The sequence below is a fragment of the Gavialis gangeticus genome, unplaced genomic scaffold (genome assembly GCF_001723915.1).
Source record: "Gavialis gangeticus isolate Ggan-Ray unplaced genomic scaffold, GavGan_comp1, whole genome shotgun sequence".
NCBI classification, from domain to species: Eukaryota; Metazoa; Chordata; order Crocodylia; family Gavialidae; genus Gavialis; species Gavialis gangeticus.
Genome location: NW_017728983.1, coordinates 5,562,909 through 5,572,626, shown reverse-complemented (window position 1 = coordinate 5,572,626; position 9,718 = coordinate 5,562,909). Strand labels below are relative to the sequence as shown.

Sequence of the window (9,718 nt, the reverse complement as noted above, 5' to 3'; positions counted from 1 at the left end):
TTGCAACAGTTCTTTGTTGTCATGGAGCATTGACTTGGAAATGCAGGTGAGAGAAAAAAAAACAGAAATGTAATGAGTTCTGATTTTTGGGACAGGTGCAGTATGAATATAGAATGTATTGTGCTTGGACTACATTTGCTTAATTTTAGCAGCTGATCAGGAAGTGTTTCAGAATGCTTGCTTCTACGTGTCTGCTTATCTGAAAGAAAACTGAGATTCTTTCAGGATTCTTATCTGCAGGAATTGGCCCTGTCAGGCTGAAATCAGTTCTCTTTTAATGATGCTGATGGGGGTCATAGCTGTTCCATTTAATAAAAGGAGGAGTGGTAATTTAATAGCTCATCTAATAATGTTGGGCTGCCATGCAGCGTTCCTGGAATCCTGGCCCTTTCCATGTTGGAGAGGGACAGAATGCTTGAATCTTCACTGAAGTGATCAATTTGCAGTCACTTCTCCTTGAGATTTCAGTTCATCTAAAGATGCATTTCTAGAATTGGAGACAGATCTTGGTCTGTTTGCAAAAGTATTAAAACTTCACAGAGATTCCTTGCTTCCAGTCTTATTCAGAACGCATGGACTGAGTAGTCGGATTGCACTTTTTCTTTGTCTAAAAGTTGTACTATTTTCTGTGGTCTTCTTCATAATCATGATTGGGGACGGAGGTGATCCATGAAACAATCACTCAAGATGTTGGCCTCCTAAAAAAAAAAAAATGAAGAAAAGTCCTGGAGGACATTCATAATGTTTCATTCTCTGCACTTCTCATAAATGTATATATTCTTAAATGTAAACTGGATGATAGTAGCAGAGTCAAAAAAAAATGGAATGGGTCACAGTACTTTCCCCCTATCTCCAAACTGTTAAGAGCAGAAGAAAAGCCGTCAACCATCTGGTAGAAGGTTGCAGAGTACTGTGGTATTCTCTTGTGCTGTTGTACTGCCTTGGAGTAGAGGAGCAGACACACATTATGTATGCTGATGTACTTAGACTTTTAAATTACTGCTGCTGGCTTCCCACCCCCACTTTTGATCACAGAAATGTGGGATAAAAAGTTAACTGTCCCTATATATTGCTATATATTATATCTGCTTCATTGGTGTAAATGCTGATTACACCAATGTAACCATGTTTTGTCCGGGTCTCAAATGCCTTTCAGGGCTCAGCCAAAGTTCTTGCCAAAGATAATGACTCCCATCTCAGTGAAATACCATATTTGCCTGTTCTCTTTTGTCAAGGTGTATCCTGTGAAATGTACCTTAAACTTCACACCTTTGATGTCCTCAGGGCTCTAGATCCTTTCATCTGAGGGGGACTAAGCCATTTATAGTGCTCCTTCAGTCTGTTTATGAAAGCAGAATTAGCCCTATGAAATCATCAGCCATTGAAAGTGACAGCCCAGCCCAAGGGAAAAGTAGTAGCTTTTATAGCTTTGGGAAATGTTCCAGTACATAGGGCATAGTCCGGATGCATAGGGCATCTACTTGTAATGCATATGCTTACGTAGCATCACTGCATAGTAGAAGCATCAAGATCTGCTGCCTGTTTTCAGTTTTACTGAAGATAGATATCTAGAGTCTCCCTCAGCAGTTCCCGCCATCCCTCAGAGTAATCTAGATCTCTGCTTGAGAATCATCTGCAGTGGAATATATGTATGGTCCAAGCACTAGAAGAAAGTTACCACATGTTAATTGTGGTTCTGGTTTGCATATATTTCAATATGCTTCCTCTTTCCTTACTTTACAATAAGTGTTGTAATATCTTGATTCTGGCAAAGAAGCCGAATAATGTTTGCACTTGCCCTGCTCTTAATACTCTTTAGCAGGAAGTATGAAAGTGTTCAGGGTGTGGGTATAGTCTCAATGGTCAACAAAGAATCCAGACTTGTATACATAAGGTGCATATGCCAGAGTAGAGATGTGTCCAACAAGTCTCTTACCATGCTTACTGAAAAGGAGGTAACCGTTTCTTGCCTTCTCCCACAGGTGTGTTCTCATGCTCCAGAATTCATGTACTTCTGACAAAGCATGTATCGGTAAGTTTTATGTAATGAATCTTAGAAATGTAGACCTACATATAGGATGGCAAAGAGGCTGTTTACCACAGATAGGCCAGCCAGCAGCTCTGTTTTGTGCTCCTTGCCCTCTCTGCCCCTGTGTTCTCTCCCTGATCTACTATGTACCACACACACAAGCTGCCTGTGCCATGCATACATGCCACAGGTTGGCCATCCGTCATCTAAATGATACCTTCACCAGAATACCAGTTTCGAAGTTTACAGTTACAAGATGGCTAATCTTAATCCATATTTCTGCTTCCTTTTTTCCTGCAGATTTCATACACAGACCAAGAGGAAGCATTGCATACTTGAGAGAGACAATGTGATGTGTTCAACAGGGAAAGATGCCTTCTAGCCAACCTGTGACTTGGAATTTATTTTAGTTTCATGTGACAGATACATTGTGGTAACTTTTTAAATTTCGTAATAAGTCATAGTCAGTATTTTATACATAATATGTAATGTGTCTTTGCTTATTTTAGTAATTCTTATAATGAGCTCTTTTTCTGTTTCCTAATATATTAGGGTTACACATGGATATCCAGTCTTTCCTAAGCTGACTTAGTCAGTCTATTTGTATAGGTCACTAGTAATGTTACTTTACTTCTTACACCTAGAAATACTGGGTTTCAGTAATAGCTTGTTCAGCAGTGCAATATTTGGCTAATTAGGAAGTCCTTTAATGCCAAGTTGTATTTTTTGTTTCTTGCAGCAGTTACAGTTGTGTGCCTTTGAGACTCAGCCTTTTGTCCGCTTGTCTGGTGCAGACTAGCCATTTCCTTGGCATCACAAATGTCTAATTAAAAATAAGATATGCTTTTTGTCTTAATAAGAAAGATGGAATTGAGCAAAAATGCTTTTGAGAGACACTCTATACTTAAAAGGCAGCAGATGTTATCATTCTCAAGTTTATCTTAAGGGGAAATATCTTCTAGATTCCATTTACCTATAGGCTCCCATTTACTCCGCAGAATATTTTTTGGTTTTTTGTGAGCCACCACAAAACAGCCTTGTTCTTTTGGTGCCATTACAGCAATAGTAAATTGGAATAATGCCCCCAAAAACATGCCCTAGTTTTTCAGCAGCTTTCAAAACCTGGCAGGTGTTTTTTTTTAAATGGAAAGGGATAAAATCTAGAGGAAAAAAGTTCTTGCTTAAGTTTTAGGCTATTTTGAGGTCATTGGAAACAAGCTAATTGTAACAAAGAAAAGGTTTCATATTTCAGATGGAAATCTTGTACAGAAAGATAAAGGGGCCCATGCTCAATAAATCAAGAGACTGCTTTACTGACTACCTCAGTAATGAAAGTGGCTATAATAATTTTGTGGTGGCCCTGTGGTGGTGGTAGTGGGTGCCAGTCAGACCTTCAATCCAAGGTCAGTTGTCTTGATGCTGGTGGTAGAAGTCTTTGTGGCCTCTTCTGTTTTTTGCCTCAATTTTCTCTGGTCCTTTTATTTTGTGTGCAGTGCATGATGCAGCTATTACAGCTCATACCCACAAGCTGACATAGTCAAAAGTCATGTTCTCTGCTGAATGACTAATCTTGCCTTTTCTGCCTCGAGTGCCAATTGGATTTCCTAATACGACGTACTACTGCAAAATGTAGTTACCAGAGCATCTGACAATCAGCCAGTGCCAAAGGGCTAATGCAAATGGGCACCATTGCAGAATGTTGTTGCTATATCTGAGCTCATGCACAGCAACAACCTTTTTAAATTCATTTTTCCATCGTTTTGAAGAGATGAGTAATTTGACTTATTCCTACATCTAATCTTTTTAAATGCCCTGAACTCTTGCTTTAATGAGAACTAAATGACTAGTTTTAAATGAGCCTTCCTGCTGAGCAGCTCAGATGTTGATCTATTCTGGTATTAGTATTTACAAATGTTTATATTCTGAGTATCTTGTCTAAATGCAAAATAAAACTTGCCACCATAACCTGTACTGCCTCCTAACCAACTGTCATTCTTAGAGCTGTGCACATTGCTACTGATCTCTCTTGGTCTTGGCACACCATGAGGGAAGCAAAATCTTCGTTAGATGCACAGAGGTGATAAGTTCTTTCTTCCCAGACAGGTCGATACCAAACTAATAGGAAAAGAAATTTTAATTGTTTTATATTTTGCCTTTCTGTACAAAGAAATAAAATATTACCAGGGGAAAATATTTAGCAAACTGCTTTACGGAATAAGTTGTTATAAATATACCATAAATATCAGTTTTAAATGTTACTGAAAGCATGAGTGAATATTTTAAAGTACATGACTACTTTTAAAATGACCACTGGTATACTGCAGCCATATACCTCTGCACTTTAAAGTTGCTCAAATTACATCTGTTACATGTTCTGAGGTGTAGTCCATCTTGCCAAGGAAAACTATTCCATAACATTTCAGTATGTTTTTATGTTAGAAGTCAGTACTGTAATATAAACTGTAATAATACTCCTAACCAGTGTTAAAAAGAGAACTGTGAAAGCTAATATGTATGCAAGGGATGAGTACATGTATAACCCTATGTGTACATTAGTTTAAATTACATTGTTTTCCCTGTATTCCCTTCTTATGCTGAGTTCTGTTTGGAACAAAAAAACAATTTTGTGAGTCTGCTATGCATTTAGTCCAGAATTGCAGTTTGATCTCTACCTGTGGAATTGTCTTATGCAAAGTCCTGACATTTTAGGGTAGTATATGTATGTTTAAAAACAGTTAACTTCAGTAGAGTTTTATGGTTGGTTTTTAAGCAAATAGTTTTAAAATTACTATTTCTAGAATGGGAAATGTTCTTACTTTTGCAGTGAAAGAAAGTGTAAGTTCATACAACTTGCTATTTAACTGATTAAACTTTTATATGACGGTTAATTACTTTCACCTACACTCCGCTGTTGTGGGGATAAGACCTCTGTGTTTCTGTTGTTTTTAATTTTTTAGGCTCTTGATTGCAATTGTCATTGTTTTTATCCAGTGACTTGAAAAATTTATTTTTAGTCTTTTATATCATTTTCAAACTCCTTTTCAATATGAAGCAAAGCCACATTGGAGGAAGAGATACTTTGTAGTCAAAAATAGATGTTACATGCTGAATTAAAGCATTTCCTGGCCCACTGAAAAGGCCACAGTTTGTTGGGTTTTTTTCTTTAATAGGCATATATCTTAGTTATTTTAGGAGTCAAAATACTACTATATTTGCAGTGCTTTAAATATGTGTACTAAAAGGGCTAATCATTAAAACAAATTTTACTACTGTATTCAATTTTCTGTATTCTATCATTAGCCAAGACTATAATAAAAATACCAAAACATACAAAGTTTGTTTGTTTTTTATTTATAGTCCAACAAATACTAGTGTGTTGGGGAATGGCATTCTGGGAATTGAAGGAGAATTTAACTCGAGTGTAGGGGTAATATATTAATGGAACTCCATACTGCGGCGGGGATTAAGAGATACTTACTTGCACAGCGCTTACAGTCTATGCGGTATACCCTCCTGTTGGTAGCCCTAATCTCCCAAAGCCATGACGTGATCTTGTTCTGCCTGCAGCCTCTTTCCACATCCTATGACTCATTTATAACTTTATCACAGAATGCAGATATTACAGGTTGCCAGATGAGGCAAAGTGTATGCTCCTCTGTATTCATTCCTGATTGAGTGTCTAGAAAGAGATTTAAGTAGTTGGCTTTGACCTAGAAATTCCTGTACAATTTAGGATTGGGTTACCTGTGAAACTAACTCAGCTCTCTATGTGGTAATGTTGCAAGTCAAAAGCTTTATAACAAACAGTCCCTTGTTTTAAAAGGTATATAGCTATAACGAGCAGACTTTTATGCTAGGGACTCTTGATTTAGTGATTTGCACTCTCTTGCATGCCTTGGTCTGACAGCCTAAATTCCCTCATGCATGCTACCCGGTGCAATTGACTTCAACAGATCACTGGCATACCCCAGGACAGGACAGTCTTGGTTCTTTTTTTAACACAAGTGGGGAAAAAAAATTAAAAACATGAGAAGGGGCATTAATGACTACAGAACAAGGAATTTGCTTCCATGGAAAGTGTTAAAAAAAAAAAATCAACACTATTGACCACAATTTACCAAAATGAAACTGGTCTATGGAGTCACCAACCACTCAGACACAGGTACATGCAGTAAGATGATCCAGCTTCCAGTCTATAAGCAGGAGGAGGTGGGAAAGCAACTCAAGACATGTCAGACTTATCTGATGCATAAACAAATTCTCCTTTGTGTGGCAACCTATATTGAGTCACTTATGCTAGTGTGTGAATGTCCATAATTTTCTCTTTGTTATGCTTTGAAGTATGGATGATGTACAGCATTCTCTGCATTCACAAATTAGGTCCCATATGAGCACACAATTCACTCTTATGCCTTTGTTTCTGGGGAGAGGGGAGGGGTTGCAAACTGGGAAGGGCTACACAGCATGAGGCATGTTATTCCTGCTTTAGGCTGATCAGAGGACCCTAATGTTGGGGGAGAATACCCATGTGCCACAGCCCTTCCTGGTCCAGCTGTGAGCAGACGTGGGGCAGTTTTACCTGGAAGCAGCAGAATCCAGCTGAAATGTGCTGAGGTTAGTTAAGGCAACACTAATGGTGCTTTTCAACTGAGGATGCTACTAAATTTAAAAAAAAACAAAAAACAAGTGGTGGAAGGGTGCCCTGACTGAAAAGGTTGAGAGCCACTGTATTAGTCTGTCAGACCTATCTCTTCCCTGCCCAATTTCTTCCTGGAGAGCACTGAGATAAAGCAGGGTATTCCAGATCACAGAACTCAAAGCTGCAGTTCCATCACCCTAAATATTGACAAATTCTCTGCCATCTGCTTTATGCCCAATTACAGCATGGACTTAGGAGCCATGTCCAGATGAGCCGTTTGTTTCCATGGAGACGAGTAGCAGCAGCACACCTTGTGTTGCTGCTGCTTGTCCCTAGGGAACACCCATGCTGTGCACTCTGGCATATGGCAGGTTACCCCAGGTGAGGTAGGGGAAGCTGGGGCCAGCAACTGTGCTAGTAGTCCCAGCAGCCTTAGCTGGGATCCTGGGGGGCTCAGGGAGCTGCAGCTGCAGCGCTCCTGCAGCTGGGAGGCTGGCTGGCAGCTGGAGCATGGCTCTGGCTGGCCAGTCTCCAATTTTGGATGGCATGTGCTGCTCCCACTTGAGCTGCCCTGCTTTTTTAAGGTGTGGGAGTTTTTTTGACTGGGATCTCCCAGAGTCAATCCTCCCTTTCCCCTCCCCCCCAGTGCTGCAAGGTGGGAATGCCTACACATGTGTGGCACCCCAGATGGGTCTGCAGCACCACATACTGCACATCTACGCTTATCTGGACAGCCAGGATGACTGCTTTCAAATGTAGCAAAAGCAGCTTGCTGTTGCAAGGATCAGAAGGAGGGGTTACCTCTAAAGGGGTATGTATAACAATCTAAAGGTTGGTACAAGTCATACATGGGTAATCCTAGGTCCACAAAACCCACAAGTTGGAAGCTTGCCGTAAGTTCCCGTGGTGTTCACTAGTATGTCTGGCTCTTACGGACTTCTTGGATCCTGCCGTCTCATTGGGCTCTGGATAGCTTGGTGTTAAAGTATCTGTTTCATAGTTAGTAGGGTCCGAAGGGACCTGAGCAAATCATCAAATTCGACCCCCTGCCGTGGCAGGAAAGAGTACTGGGGTCAAACGACCCTGGCGAGGTGTTCATCCAGCCTCCTCTTAAAGACCTCCAGGGTAGGAGCCAGCACCACTTCCCTTGGAAGTTGGTTTCAGATCCTAGCCACCCTGACAGTGAAGCAGCGCCTACTGCCATCTAGTCTAAATCTACCCTCTGCCAGCTTGTGACCGTTATTTCTTGTCACTCCTGGAAGTGCTCGGAGGAACAGGGACTCTCCCAATGCCTGCTGGTCCCCCCTGACCAGTTTGTAAACAGCCACTAGATCTCCCCTCTTGCGAGGCCTTCAGGGGGTTCTCATCTGCCACGCCTTTGGAAAAATAAGTTTGTTGTCAGGAATAAGATTGTTACGTCTCGCATTCCCTGAGGCCTTCCTTAACTTTGCTTGTCAAATTATAGCCACTTTTCGTAATCATAGGCCTCCTCCCTGGGGATCGCCCAATACACCGCTTGAGCTTTTCCTATAACTAAGGATCCTAGCTGACTTGTCCACTGCAGCTGGTCAAGACCCATTTGTAATGCCATCCATTCAAATGATTCTATGTATGCCTCTATATCGTCTTTTCTCGTCATTTTATGCATACTGAAGGTGGTCCAATTTCACCGCATCCATTCCTGCTGTTGTAACGCTTGTTGTTGGACCTCTAGTACTTCAGTGACAGCATGTAACGTCTGGCCCAAGAACTCAACCTGGGGTGTTCGCCTTCCCTGGGACCCTCCTTAACTTTGCTTGTCCAGTTTCCCAATTCGGGGCTCTGCCTCCCCTACACCCCACCTTACGCCAACCTTAAGTTATCTTCCACTCACCTCTAAGGTGAGCCCCAGTGGTAATTTGTCTTGTCCTTTTGACCTTTAAAAAGATTAGGATATGGATCTCACTTGGCCTAAGCTACAGGCTATAATGGAAATTGGCTTATGGTCCTTGCTGTCTCTGGGTTGCCTTGTTTTCAGGGACATCTCTGCTTTTCGGTTGTCATTACTGTGGTCCAGACTCACAGCTCTCTCTTCCCTTTGCAGGGTCCCTGGCAGTCTAGTCATGTCCGGAGGCATCCGGGATCCACAACTTGGCTCGAGGTAAGTACCTTTACCCTTGTGGGCTTGTCTCCCTTCTATGTGCCCCCCTCCTGGGGCAGCCACCACTGCTCCTCTCTGGAGCTGTCTCCCACTCAGGGCTCTTCTGGCCCCACCAGAAGGCTCACTTCCGGTCCTCCTAGCTCTGTCCCTGGTGGAGCTTTTATCTCTGTCTTAAGAGGCCGGGCAGGGAATCAGCGCCGGCACACCGCCATAAAACAGGTCCGTGCTGGGGCTAGAGCCAATCCCGGCTCTTCCTGGACCTGTTGTTGTTTCTTTTTTTTTTTTCTCTCTCATTGCCGCAGCGGTTTTCCCCACCGCAGTTTCACTCCCACCAGGCTTCTAGGTTTTTGTTGGTGTCCTGTTGGCTCAGGAACTCTTCCTTTCAGGGTAAGTTTTTCCTTGGGGCATTGCCCCTATCACACTTGCCCAAGAAGTAGCTTGTACTTTGTCATGGCAAGAGTGAATGCACCAAGAGGGATGTGATGATATTTATTGTTTGGCATGGTACTACACAGTGAACATTGCAGTAGGAAGTGGAAGGGATGACAGTAGCTAACCTTTCTCAAAACAAAGCACAATCTAATTTGTTGTGAGAATTCCCTGTCTTGTTCACAAATTTGGGTGTGGCTGCATAATGCTCCAGAAGTGTTGGACAGTCTTGGCATGGCCTCCCATGCCAAAATTCTCTAGTGCTGGCAGTTTGTGAGCTGAGTTTTGGCATTTGAAACGTAGCAAAGACCAACTTCATTTCTTCCCACATGACAAGAGACTGTGTGCATTTGGCAGGAAAATGTAGGTGTCAGCTATCTCACAGCTGTTCTGGGAAGAACAACTTGCTTTCAAAATGACCAACCTGCAGGCTCAAGCAGAGCCAGTCTTGCAGGCACTGTGCTGACAGGCTGCTTAGCTT

The 9,718-nt window shown here is 41.9% G+C and overlaps 1 protein-coding gene across 2 annotated transcripts in view; it reads left to right on the top strand.

The window, feature by feature from the left end:
• The window catches only part of SEPT2 (septin 2), a 47,287-nt gene extending 41,929 nt beyond the window's left edge, over positions 1-5,358 (top strand). For both annotated transcript variants that reach the window (XM_019513462.1, XM_019513452.1), the window contains exons 13-14: positions 1,983-2,032; positions 2,330-5,358. The gene's annotated coding sequence lies outside the window, so the exon portion shown is untranslated. The remainder of the gene's footprint in view (positions 1-1,982; positions 2,033-2,329) is intronic.
• The last annotated feature ends 4,360 nt before the right edge of the window (positions 5,359-9,718 follow it).